Raw genomic sequence first — 15,173 nt, forward strand, 5'->3', positions numbered from 1 at the left:
GGTCTTCCAGGCCACCACTGAAAAAAAAAAGTTGGACGGCATGGCTATTGTCTTGAAAGATCAGCAGCTGAAAATCATCAAAGGAAGAGTGATGGAATGAAGTCGAGTTATTCAGGCGATTCTGATGAGGGAATCTGGGCAGGAAATGAGAGAGAAACAGTTGTACCTGGGTTTTGGCACTTTGGCACTTGAGCTGGTAAACAGCTGATTACATAAAATCAGAAAGAATATGTGTGTGTGTGTGTGTGTGTGTGTGTGTGTGTGCGTGTGTGTGTGTGCGTGTGTGTGTGAGGGAATTCGCAAGGGACTAAACTGCTGAGGTCATCAGTCCCTGGACTTACACACTACTTAAACTAACTTATACTAAGAACAACACAGACACCCATGCCGGCGGGAGGGGAGGACTCGAACTTCCGGCGGGAGGGGCCGTGCAATCCGTGACATGGCGCCTCAAACCCCGTGGGCACACCGCACGGCAATATAAACTACAGACTGTAAATTGCAAGAAAAGCGTTTAATAGAAAGAGAAATTCGGCTAGATCAAATAAAAGATTAAATGGTAAGAAATCTTTTTTGAAGGTATTTTTCTGGAATGTAGCTTATATTGAGAGGCACCCACATGCCTTGCTCATACTGTGGCATCAAGCAGTCAGGCCTGCAAGATGAGTGGTCTGCCAAGCGAGTGGATTCATTCTTATTTATCGAGTAACATGAACTCTAGTACTCACACTTAAGTTACAAGTTATCCTCCTATATGATTAACACGCAACGGAAACACGCATCTGACCTATCAGTAATTTACAGAACTCTGACTGTACACTACGCACTGGCAATACCACATTTTCTTGTTGTCTTTTATTTAACGGCTTTTGTCAACACGTGGCCACCGCACTGAATATGAATGGCGCACACATTATAAATTCGGGACATTATGACAACATACAATTCGAAGGAAAAGTCCACCAATCTTTTTCTTTTCACTATCTTATTTATTCCGATAAATTCTCTAACCTAAACACACAACTTCTATAACCTACAACAATAACACATGAGAAATTCCGCCCAGTGGGCATGGCTTTACATTGGTGAATCTCTATATTATGATCTCGTAATTATTTAACGCTACAGTGCACTTTCTGGATAGGATGGTGGATCTTTTATTATTTCTCACACTTCGACTCTCACAATCATCATCACGAAACTTTCCTCCAGACCGAGCAGTACAGAAGGAACAAGCATAACCCACTAATCTTTTGAAACTACCTTGCTACTATCCCATGCAAACCACACATACCCAAATTACATGACATGCATCACACTACAATAGGAAATACTACACAGAGAATGGTCACAACATTATCACTTTCAGCTTTCCCACTTCAATTAATATTTATCCCAGTTTCACACGACACTGCCCCACTTTGTAATTCTACTTTCCTACTATGAACTCTGGAGATATATGCACGTCTTCCTGTGCAATGCAAGCCAAGTGGCGTTGCTGGATAGACGGCTGACTCACCTTGCTTCTCTCTCAGAGTTTGAATCTAGCGTCACACGGAATCATATCACGCAAAGTAATATTAAGAACATATTCATCACACACACGAGTCCTCAACTGATACCATGGACGAGTACTTCTCTTTATCCTTTGTCTCATACACAGATTGAGGCTGACACAGTACTCACCACGTGGAAGTACTCGTCTCTAATTTCAAGTCCTGCACACGCCATTTCTTAAACATTTCAACTTATGGTACACACGCTATTTCTTAAATATTTCAACTTATTGTACACACGCTAGTAATTCAGCTTAACTTAAGCACACGGAAGTATTTCAACTTATTGCTACACGTGGTTTCATTGTGACCGTTGGTCACTTCCGAAGATTACTATAATCCCATTAATATTACCTGCCTGACATTTAATTCTCCCCACAAAAGTTCCTGAAATAGAGAAATTATTATTTCAAACTACTCTTAAATATTCCACATGCATACCATGTCTCCACTCTTTTGTCATTACGGAGCACAACTAAAAAAGGTCTTAACAGCACAAGATCCAGCGGCAGAGTGCTGAAACATGGCCGTTCTTGAGGTTCTCTCCCACCTCTGTCGAAGTGGGGGAGCACCTTTCTACCGCATTGGTCAGCCACACTTCAGGCGCTCAAAGCTCAGGCAAATTTCATCTCTTTGGTCCCACCAAAGGTGGCCAAAGGATCGACTCAAAGATGATCATATATTCACATTCACTATCTGCGGTTAGCAGATGACCATACATTCATTCATTTCACAGATCTCACCAAACTGGATGTAGGGATTTACTTTGTGGGAGTGCACATGTGATCAGTTAAATAAATAAATTGTCATTCTTTCCCACACTGGTATCCGGCTTCGCTGTATTAATTGAAATTGAGTTATTTTACAAAAAAAATATGTTCTTCTGACAAAAATTATGAAGTATGTTGTACCTATTTTCAATGTCGGGCGGTACTGTACCCTTTCAATATGAAAGGGAAACACGGGCGATAAGCAATTTAGAGAAGAAGAGAAACTTTCAAAATATAGTGTTACACAAGTTTAGAGTGGATTGATGACGGTCAAATAACGAATGAAGTGTGGCAGAAAACAAATTTGTGGGGAAGTTGACTATACAATCGTATGTTATCAAGATTTAATTTAATTTTAACGTGGTATTATAATCAGCGCACGAGTGATGGGACACAGCATCTCCGAGGTAGCGATGAAGTGGGGATTTTCCCGTACGACTATTTCAGGAGTGAATCGTGAATGTCAGGAATCCTGTAAGACATCAAATCTCCGGCATCGCTGAGGCCGGAAAAGATTCTTCAAGAACGGGATCAACGAGGGCTGAAGAGAATCGTTCAACGTGACAGAGCTGAAACACTTCCGCAAATTGCTTCAGATTTCAATGCTGGACCATCAAGGAATGTCAGCGTGAGAACCATTCAACGAAATATCATCGATATGGGCATTCGGAGCCGGAGGTCCACTCATGTACCCTCCACGACAGCACGACGCAAAGCTTTACGCCTCGCCTGGGCCCGTCAACACAGAAATTTGACTTTTGATGCCTGGAAACATGTTGCCTGGTCGGACGAGTGTCGTTTCAAATTGTATCAAGCGGATGGACGGTGTACGGGTATGGAGACAACGTCATGAATCCATGGACCCTGCATGTCAGCAGGGGACTGTTCAACCTGATGGAGGCTCTGTACTGGTGTGGGGCGTGTGCAGTGGGAGTCATATGGGACCCATGACACGTCTAGATACGACTCTGACAGCTGACACGTAGGTAAGCATCCTGTCTAATCACCTGCGCCCATTCATGTCCTTTGTGCATGTCCATTGGGCAACAGCAGCAGGATAAAAACTGGAAAATTGCCCAAGTCACACCAATACCCAAAAAGGGAAGTACGAGGCCTATATCACTAACGTCGATTTACAGTATGGTTTTGGAACATATACTGTATTCGAACATTATGAAGCACCTCGAAGAAAACGATTTATTGACACAAACACGGTTTCAGAAAATATCGTTCTTGTCAAACACAACTAGCTCTTTATACTCATGAAGTAATAAGTGCTATCGACAAGGGATGTCAAATTGATTCCATATTTTTAGATTTCCAGAAGGCTTTCGACACCGTTCCTCACAAGCGTCTTCTAACCAAACTGCGTGCCTACGGAGTACCGCCTCAGTTGTGCGACTGGATTCGTGATTTCCTGTCAGAAAGGTCACAGTTCGTAGTAATAGACGGAAAGTCATCAAGTAAAACAGAAGTAATATCCGGCGTTCCCCAAGGAAGTGTTATAGGCCCTCTATTGTTCCTGATCTATATTAACGACATAGGAGACAATCTGAGTAGCCGTTTTATATTGTTTACAGATGATGCTGTCATTTACCGTCTTGTAAAGTCATCAGACGATCAAAACGACTTGTAAAATGATTTAGATAAGATATCTGTGTGGTGCGAAAAGTGGCAATTGACCCTGAATAGGAAAAGTGTGAAGTTATTCACATGAGTACTAAAAGAAATCAGCTAAATTTCGATTACATGATAAGTCACACGAATCTGAAGGTTGTAAATTCAACTAAATACTTAGGGATTACAATTACAAGTAACCTAAACTGGCACGATCACATAGATAATATTGTGGGTAGAGTAAACCAAAGACTGTGATTCATTGGCAGAACACTTAGAAGGCGCAACAGGTCTACTAAAGAGACTGCTTACACCACGCTTGTCCGCCCTATTCTGGGGTATTGCTGTGCGGTGTGGGATCCGCATCAGGTGGGACTGACGGATGACATCGAAAAAGTACAATGAAGGGCAGCTCGTTTTGTGTTATAGTGAAATAGGGGAGAAAGTGTTACAGAAATGATTCGTGAATTGGAGCAATCATTAAAACAAAGGCGTTTCTTGTTGCGGCGGGATCTTCTCATGACATTTCAATCGCCAGTTTTCTCCTCCGATTGCGAAAACATTCTGTTGGCACCCACCTACATAGGGAGAAATGATCATCACGATAAAATAAGAGAACTCGGGGCTCGCACAGAAAAATTTAAGTGCTCGTTTTTCCCGCGTGCCGATCGAGAGTGGATCAGTAGAGAGACAGCTTGTAGGTGGTTCATTGAACCCTCTGCCAGGCACTTCATGGTGAATAGCACAGTAATCACGTAGATGTAGATAATGTGACAGACCGCACGTCCAGAATTGCTACAGAGTGCTTCCAGGAACACTCTTCTTAAACACTTTCGCTTTACACAAAGCTCCCCAGACGTGAACATTGTTGAGCATATCTGGGATGCCTTGCAACTTGCTATTCAGGTGAGATCCTCACCCTCTCGTACTCTTACAGATTTATGGATAGTCCTGCAGGATTCACGGTGTCAGTTCTCTCCAGCACTACTTCAGACATTAGTCCATGTTGCGGCACTTCTGCGTGCTCGCGGGGGCCTACACGATATTAGGCAGATGTACCAGTTACTTTGGCTCTTCATGGTAGAATGAACGTCCATGAACATTCTGCATCTACATCCACATACATAATGAGATTTTCACTCTGCAGCGGAGTGTGCGCTGATATGAAACTTCCGGGCGCATTAAAACTGTATGCCGGACCGAGACTCGAACTCGGGACCTTTGCCTTTTGCCCGCGAAAGTACTAGTTCTGCAAGGTTCACAGGAGAGCTTCTGTAAAGTTTGGAAGGCAGGAGACGAGATACTGGCAGAAGTAAAGCTGTGAGGACGGGGCGTGAGTGGTGCTTGGGTAGCTCAGTTGGTAGAGCGCTTGCCCGCTCGAGTCTCGGTCCGGCTCACAGTTTTAATCTGCCAGGTAGTTTCATCTACATACATACTCCGCAATCCACGATACGGTGCGTGGCGGAGGGTACCTCGTACCACAACTAGCATCCTCTCTCCCTGTTCCACTCGCAAACAGAACGAGGGAAAAATGACTGCCTATATGCCTCTGTACGAGCCCTAATCTGTCTTATCTTTGTGGTCTTTCCGGGAAATGTAATTTGGCGGCAGTAAAATTGTACTGCGGTCAGCCTCAAATGTTGGTTCTCTAATTTTCCTCAGTAGCGATTCAGGAAAAGAAAGCCTCCTTTCCTCTAGAGACTCCCACCCGAGTTCCTGAAGCATTTCCGTAATACTCGCGTGATGATCAAACCTACCAGTAACAAATCTAGCAGCCCGCCTCTGAATTGCTTCAATGTCCTCCCTCAATCCGACCTGATAGGGATCCCAAATGCTCGAGCAGTACTCAAGAATAGGTCGTATTAGTGTTTTTATAAGCGGCCTCCTTTACAGACGAACCACATCTTTCCAAAATTCTACCAATGAACCGAAGACGACTATCCGCCTTCCTCACATCTGCCATTACATGCTTGTCCCACTTCATATCGCTCTGCAATGTTACGCCCGAATTTTTAATCGACGTGACTGAATTGAAACATTACAGGATTCTATTTCCTATTCATCTGCATTAATTTACATTTATCTATATTTAGATTTAGCTGCCATTCTTTCCACCAACCACAAATCCCGTCCAAGTCATCTTGTATCCTCCTACAGTCACTCAGCGACGATACCTTCCCGTACACCACAGCATCATCAACAAACAGCCGCACATTGCTATCCACCCCATCCAAAAGATCATTTATATAGATAGAAAACAACAGCAGACCTACCACACTTCCCTGGAGCACTCCAGATGATACCCCCACCTCCGATGAATACTCACCATCGAGGACAACGTACTGGGTACTATTACTTAAGAAGTCTTTGAGCCACTCACATATTTGGGAACCAATCCCATATGCTCGTACCTTAGTTAGGAGTCTGCAGTGGGGCACCGAGTCAAACGCTTTCCGGAAGTCAAGGAATATGGCATCCGTCTGATACCCTTCATCCATGGTTCGCACGATATCATGTGAAAAAAGGGCGAGTTGCGTTTCGCAGGAGCGATGCTTTCTAAAGCCGTGCTGAGGCATGGTCAGCAACATCTACATCAACATCTACATCCATACCCCGCAAGCCACCTGACGGTGTGTGGCGGAGTGTTCCTTGAGTACCTCTATCGGTTCTCCCTTCTATTCCAGTCTCGTATTGTTCGTGGAAAGAAGGATTGTCGGTATGCTTCTGTGTGGGTTCTAATCTCTCTGATTTTATCCTCATGGTCTCTTCGCGAGATATACGTAGGAGGGAGCAATATACTGCTTGACTATTCGATGAAGTTATGTTCTCGAAACTTTAACAAAAGCCCATACCGAGCTACTGAGCGTCTCTCCTGCAGAGTCTTCCACTGGAGTTTATCTGTCATCTCCGTGACACTTTCGCGATTACTAAATGATCCTGTAACGAAGCGCGCTGCTCTCCGTTGGATCTTCTCTATCTCTTCTATCAACCCTATCTGGTACGGATCCCACACTGCTGAGCAGTATTCAAGCAGTGGGCGAACAAGCGTACTGTAACCTACTTCCTTTGTTTTCGGATTGCATTTCCTTAGGATTCTTCCAATGAATCTCAGTCTGGCATCTGCTTTACCAACGATCAGCTTTATATGATCATTCCATTTTAAATCACTCCTAATGCCTACTCCCAGATAATTTATGGAATTAACTGCTTCCAGTTGCTGACCTGCTATTTTGTAGCTAAATGATAAGGGATCTATCTTTCTATGTATCCGCAGCACATTACACTTGTCTACATTGAGATTCAATTGCCATTCCCTGCACCATGAGTCAATTCGCTGCAGATCCTCCTGCATTTCAGTACAATTTTCCATTGTTACAACCTCTCGATACACCACAGCATCATCTGCAAAAAGCCTCAGTGAACTTCCGATGTCATCCACAAGGTCATTTATGTATATTGCGAATAGCAACGGTCCTATGACACTCCCCTGCGGCACACCTGAAATCACTCTTACTTCGGAGGACTTCTCTCCATTGAGAATGACATGCTGCGTTCTGTTATTAGGAACTCCTCAATCCAATCACACAATTGGTCTGATAGTCCATATGCTCTTACTTTGTTCATTAAACGACTGTGGGGAACTGTATCAAACGCCTTGCGGAAGTCAAGAAACACGGCATCCGCCTGGAACCCGTGTCTATGGCCCTCTGAGTCTCGTGGGCAAATAGCGCGAGCTGGGTTTCACATGACCGTCTTTTTCGAAACCCATGCTGATTCCTACAGAGTAGATTTCTAGTCTCCAGAAAAGTCATTATACTCGAACATAATACGCGTTCCAAAATTCTACAACTGATAGACGTTAGAGATATAGGTCTATAGTTCTGCATATCTGTTGGACGTCCCTTCTTGAAAACGTGGATGACCTGTGCCCTTTTCCAATCCTTTGGAACGCTACGCTCTTCTAGAGACCTACAGTACAACGCAGCAAGAAGGGGAGCAAGTTTTTCGCGTACTCTGTGTAAAATCGAACTGGTATCCCATCAGGTCCAGAGGCCTTTCCTCTTTTGAGCGATTTTAATTGTTTCTCTATCCCTCTGTCGTCTATTTCGATACCTACCATTTTGTCATCTGTGCGACAATCTAGAGAAGGAAGTACAGTGCAGTTTTCCTCTGTGAAACAACTTGTAAAAAGACATTTAGTATTTCGGCCTTTAGTCTGTTTCAGTACCATTTTGGTCACAAAGTGTCTGGACATTTTGTTTTGGTCCACTTCTCTGTCTCAAGGAAATTCATTATATTCGAACTGAGAATATGTTCGAGAATGCGGCAAAAAACCGATGTTAAGGATATTGGTCTGTAATTTTGAGGATCCGTCCTTCTACCCTTCTTATATACAGGCGTCACCTGCGCTTTTTTCCAGTCGCTCGGAACTTTGCGTTGGGCAAGAGATTCGCGACAAATGCAAGCTAAGTAAGGAGCCAATGCAGTAGAGTTGATGTTGTTGTCTTCAGTGCTGAGACTGGTTTGATGCAGCTCTCCATGCTACTCTATCCTGTGCAAGCTTCTTCATCTCCCAGTACTTACTGCAACCTACATCCTTCTGAATCTGCTTAGTGTATTCATCTCTTGGTCTCCCTCTACGATTTTTACCCTCCATGCTGCCCTCCAATGCTAAATTTGTGATCCCTTAATGCCTCAGAACATGTCCTACCAACCGATCCCTTCTTCTAGTCAAGTTGTGCCACAAACGTCTCTTCTCCCCAATCCTATTCAATACCTCCTCATTAGTTATGTGATCTACCCATAGCACCAAATTTCGAAAGCTTCTATTCTCTTCTTGTCCAAACTATTTATCGTCCATGTTTCACTTCCATACATGGCTACACTCCATACAAGTACTATCAGAAACGACTTCCAGACACTTAAATCTATATTCGATGTTAACAAATATCTCTTCTTCAGAAAAGCTTTCCTTGCCATTGCCCGTCTACATTTTATATCCTCTCTACTTCGACCATCATCAATTATTTTGCTCCCCAAATAGCAAAACTCCTCTACTACTTTAAATGTCTCATTCCCTAATCTGATTCCCTAGGCATCACCCGACTTAATTCGAGTACATGCCATTATTCTCGTTTTGCTTTTGTTGATGTTCATCTTATATCCTCCTTTCAAGACACTGTCCATTCCGTTCAGCTGGTCTTCGAGGTCCTTTGCTGTCTCTGACAGAATTACAATGTCATCGGCGAACCTCAAAGTTTTTATTTCTACTCCATGGACTCTAATACCTACTCCGAATTTTTCTTTTGTTTCCTTTACTGCTTGCTCAATATACAGATTGAATAACATCGGGAAAAGGCTACAGCTCTGTCTCACTCCCTTCCCAACCGCTGCTTCCCTTTTATGCTCCTCGACTCTTATAACTTGAAAGGGTACAGTACCGCCCAACACTGAAAATAGGTACGAAATTCTTGTCAGAACAACACATTTTTTGTGTAAAAGTAACTCAATTTCAATTAATACAGCGAAGCCGGATACCAGTGTGGGAAAGAATGACAATTTATTTATTTAATTGATCACATGTGCACTCCCTCAAAATAAATCCCTACATCCAGTTTGGTGAGATCTGTGAAAGGAATGAATGTATGGTCGTCTGCTAACCACAAATAGTGAATCGGAATATATGATCATCTTTGAGTCGATCCTTTGGCTACCTTTGGTGAGACCAAAGAGATGGAAGTTACCAGAGCTTTGAGCGTCTGAAATGTGGCTGACCAATAAGGTAGCAAGGTGCTTCTCCCACTTCGAGAGAGGTGCGAGAGAATCAGAATACGGCCATGTTTCGGCACTCTGCCGCTGAACCTTCTGCTGTAAAGACCTGTTTTTTTTGTTGTGCTCCGGAATGAAAGAGTGGAGGCATGGTATGGATGTGGAATATTTAAGAGTAGTTAGAATTAATAATTTCTCTTTCACAGGACCTTTTGTGGGGAAAATTACAAAGTGAGGCAGGTAATTTTAAGGGGATTGAAGTAAACCAACGGTCACAAAGAGCCCACGTGTAGATATAAGTTGAGATACTTCCGTGAGCTTAAGCTGAAATATTTAAGAATTAATAGCGTGTGTACAATAAGCTGAAATATTTAAGAATTAATAGCGTGTGTACAATAAGCTGAGATATTTAAGAAATAGCGTGTGTATCATAAGTTGAAGTATTTAAGAAATATCATTCCGTGTGACGCTGAATTTAAACTCTGAGAGAGAATCAAGGTGAGTCGGCCGTTTTTCCAGCAACGCCACATGGCTTGCATTGCACAGGAAGACGTGCGTTTATCTCCAGAGTTCACATTAGGAAAGTAGAAATTACAAAGTGGGGCAGTGTCGTGTGAAACTGGGATAAATATTGATTGAAGTGGGAAAGCGGAAAGTGATGAAGTTGTAACCGTTCTTTGTGTAATATTTCATATTGTTGTGTTGTGTATGTCTTGTAATTTGGGTATGTGTGTTTTGCATGGGAGTAGCAAGGTAGTTTCGAAAGATTTGTGGGTATGCCTGTTCCTTCTGTATCGCTCGATCTGGAGGAAAGTTTCGTGAGGATTATTGTGAGAGGCGAAGTGTGAGGTATAATAAAAGATCCACCATCCGATCCAGGGAGTGCACTGTTGCGGTAAATAGATTACGAGACCATAGTATAGAGATTCACTAACGTAAAGCCATGCCCACTGGGCGGAATTTCTCATGTGATTTTGTTGTAGGTTGTAGAATTTGTGTGTTTAGGAATAAATCAAATAGTGAAAAGAAAGAGATTGGTGGCCTTTTTTTTTCATTAAATTGTATGTTATTGTAATGTCCCGAATTTATATAAAAGCCGTTAAATCAAAGACAAAAGGTAAATGTGGTCTTGCCAGTGCGTAGTGTACAGTCAGAGTTCTATAAATCACTGATAGTCAGATGCGTGTTTCCGTTGCGTATTATTCATACAGGAGGATAATTTGTAACTAAATAGTAAGATACGAGAATTCATGTTGCTCGATAAATTAAGGAAGATTCCACTCGCTTGGCAAACCACACATCTTGCAGGCCTGACTGCTTGATGCCACAGTATGAGAAAGGCAAGTGGGTGCCTCTCATAATTTCGACCCTGCCAGGATTCCGTTTTTTGCCACGATAATTTTGTTACCAGGATATTTAATTTGTTGCCAGGATTCCGTTTTTTTGCCACGATAATTTTGTTACCAGGATATTTAATTTGTTGCCAGGATTCCGTTTTTTGCCACGATAATTTTGTTACCAGGATATTTAATTTGTTGCCAGGATTCCGTTTTTTTGCCACAATAATTTTGTTACCAGGATATTTAATTTGTTGCCAGGATTCCTTTGCCAGGATCGTTTTTGTTAGGATATTTTGTTGTTAGGGTTTGCTGTTAAGATTATTTTTATGGAATGTATTGTGATAGCGCTAAGAAGTAAAATTTTTTCTGTTTGCAAATTCTTTCTGGATTGGTGAGGATCTTTTATTTTATTTTATGTAATTAATTGCTATATCGCACAAGGCTGGAAGATCGTTTCATAATTTTTTTTTTTGCGTAATGTCCGTAGTAACTAGGTCGCAGTCAAAAAGTGTAGCCACCATGGAGAATAGCGATTCTGGGGTGGACGTAGCAGTGCAGCAGGAAGTAACTGTTGACCATGGGTTAATGAGCGAGAAAGACAAACACTCCGAAGGGGCTGTATTGTTCAGTGGACCGCTGCAAGGGGATCCTTTATGCGGCGGGCTTTGTCCACAAACGCGGGCTTTTCCCGACGACGCGGGCGAGCCGAGACTAGGCCAGGTGTGCGGTGAAAGTGCAGCTACCCTTAGCGAAGCTACGGTTTCTCAGGCGAACGAGGTGAGCGCGTCGAAAGTAGGAAATAACGATGTGATACTGCAGTTTTTACAAGCGATGAGTAGGGAGACTAACGAAAGATTAGAAGCAATCAATAGAGATAATAAGGAGAGAGATAGGGAGGCTAAGGAGAGAGATAGGGAGACTAAGGAGAGATTGGAAGCAAATAAGGAAAGATTGGAGGCAATTGATAAGGGAAATAAAGAGGCAATGAGGAAGCTACACACAGTTATCGATGAGCGTCTGTCCGCAGTTAATAATCGGTTAGATGAGGGGGAGAAGAATCTGGATGCGGTGCAGCAAGAATGTGATGCTGTGAAAGAAAAGGCCAATAATTTGGAGGTACGAATAAGTGCAATAGAAAGCGATATTACAGAACATAGGGGCGTGTGGCCGGATGAGCGAATCAAAGAGATAGTGGAGGACTTACTTGCAGATAAACAAGGGGCATTAGACAGCGTGGAAGCTCAAGTCACACGGCAGGAAATGGCGCTAAATAAACACAGGGATGAAGTTGCGGAGGTAGTGGTCAGAATGAATACGATTAGCGCAGATGTAGAAAAGATCAGTATAAGAGGCGAAACAGGCTCTGACAGTACGCAGCGAGAGGTTTATGCCGACCAGGAGGAGATACAATCACTATTACAGTTTAAAGAGGCACAATTAGAAACAAATAGGAAACATAGGGAAGAACTAGCACAGTTGCAATTAGCGTGCAGAAGCGAAGGTGAAACACCACCAGGTAGACTGCGGAGGGAGAGTGAGATAAATTCAAAAATCGAAAATAGGCAGAAAGAGGATGACGAACTCAGAGAGTTAGAAGAACGGTTGTGTCGGATAAAACAGGTGGCAAACCCAACTGGGTATAGCCCAAGGTCGGAAAACATAAATGCGGAAGAAGAATGTAGGAGACACTTCGTGTCGGTACAAACGTACACTTGTTTTCCGGATCCTGATAATTACCAACATCCATGCCTGTGGCTGTCTCAATTTCAAGATTCATTACCTTCATCGTGGGGACCGCTCCTAAAAATGAAGTTTGTGTGTAACCATTTGAGGGACGAGGCTAGAGCGAAAATGCAGGAAGTTATTAAAGACTGTAGTAGCTACAAGATGTTTTGTGACAAATTTTTAAATGAATTCTGGTCGAAAAGTAAGCAGGACCAGGTTAAGCAAAGCATATTGATGATGCCAAATTGTAACGAAGGTAGTATAAGAGATCCAGTGGCGTGCTATCAGGAAATGCTGAGACGAAATAGATATTTGGATGTGCCATACGAACCTGGGGAGCTCATTAGGATCTGTATGACGAAGTTGCCAGTGAGATTGCGCAGAGATATAGCGATAGCAGGCAGAGGCTTAGACGATTCTGCGTCATTTCAGCACTTGTTACAGGAACTGGGTAATGAGAGGAACATCGTGAACGGAGACGCGACTCATAGGTCAGACAGAGTCGAGGATAGGAACCGCAGAAACTATCAGAATGACAGGAGAGCATGGAATCAGAGGAATGACGGGAATGGAAGATGGCGAGGAAGTAGGGGGCAGAATTCATGGGAATATCGACCGTCAAACCGGGAAAATAGAAGATGGGACAGAGATGGAAGAAGAAGGGAAAATCAAAATGATGGGCGAAGAGAGGATAGGCAGTCATTGCGTTCACGACAGGACAATCATTGTCACAATAGAGACGATCAAGGGAAAACAATCTCGTGGGCTTCATCACATTTCTAACATCAAATTATGGAAAAGTTAAGGATAGATCTAAAGTAGGCAATTTATGGTAGATAGTCAGTGTATTTATTTGTGGTTTGTAACGTTGTGCAGGGTCAAAATCGAACATAAGAATTTTTAGGCGGGATGTCAGGAAGTATGACGGAATAGACTGGTCGAATGAGTCATGAACAGGAGTCGACAGAGTGGTGTATGTACGTATTTTTTGTCATATGAATAAGGATCAAGCAGAAACGACGTGATGATTTATGAGTGAATAAAGATGGTAGATAGAGAAGCGACGTGATAAATAGTAGTGGATAAAGGTGATATATAAGGAGAGAAGCGACGTGGAGCAGTGTGATTAATAAGGAGAGATTCGACGTGATGAAACAGTGGTAAATAAAGGTGAGTAGAATTGAATAATGTGGAGATGTTTTAGATGTATGTTACAGAGGGGCCTGTGTATGCTGCAATAGAGATTGATGCCAATGATGAAGGAAGACCAGGAAATGATGGAGTAATGGACGGACGGAGAGCCGAAATACGAATGAAGAGATGAGGACAACCGCACAATGTGAAAGGACGTAAAGGGAGTATGAGATCCAGATGGTGAACGTTGTGGAACACTGACGTAAGATGTAATATAAGTGTAAGATCTAATTCTTAGCATAACATTTGCGATTTGGCAAAAATAATATTTATTGTTGTTGTTGTTGAAGCCTGGTACCAGGATAACTAATCAAAACGGTACCAAGAATGTGTACAGTTATTTTGCAGGTTGAATAATTTGTGTATTTATGTGTCTCAGATGAAATGTCGCAATTCTAAGTTGATATTTAGCATGAAGTGAATGCGGAGGTAAGCCGATGGAGAGAGGTGCCAGAGTGAAAGGACGAATTCGGAGACTGGAAAGCTATCTCCGGAACAGCTTCATGTGTTGTGGTTGAGTATAAGGGAGCAAAGGTATGGTATGTTGTCGTGAGTGTGGTGGTGTTATAAGTATAAGGGAGCAAAGGTATGGTATGTTGTCGTGAGTGTGGTGGTGTTAAGGTTAACTGACTTCTAGACCTATTCTGTTAGTGTATTAATGGATTGAATGAGAAGGAAAATGTGATGTCTGGTGAGTGAGAGTCGTAGAGTAGTGTGATCAATGCGCCCACTCCTGTAAAGGGGATCCTACCGATCTGTAACTAAAACATTATTGTGTATTGTTTGATTTGGATGAACCTCGATGGCAGGTCAGGATTTGACATCATGTGGATGGTTCATACATGTCCTAGAAATGTTGTTATATATAATAAAATGTAACATGTATAAAGAGATACTAATTTCAGTCTGTCACAAACACAAAGGTGCATTGTATGTTGTAGATTTAGAGTCATCAGTTTCAAAAAAATGTTTGTTGTGTTAGGATGTGAAAGTAGTTTACTATTTAATAACATGTGGTAGGTAATTGTGAGCTATGTAGATTATTCTTATTTTTTGTTAGAACACTTTCAAGGGGTATTAATTTCAGTGTGTCACAAGCACAAAAGTTCATTGTATATTGTAGTTTTAGGATAAAGTTTCTAATATTTTCACTGTGATAGGATGTTAGAGTAGCCTACTATTTGATATTGTAATTATGAGCT

The sequence above is a fragment of the Schistocerca americana genome, chromosome 10 (genome assembly GCF_021461395.2).
Source record: "Schistocerca americana isolate TAMUIC-IGC-003095 chromosome 10, iqSchAmer2.1, whole genome shotgun sequence".
Classification (NCBI taxonomy): domain Eukaryota; kingdom Metazoa; phylum Arthropoda; class Insecta; order Orthoptera; family Acrididae; genus Schistocerca; species Schistocerca americana.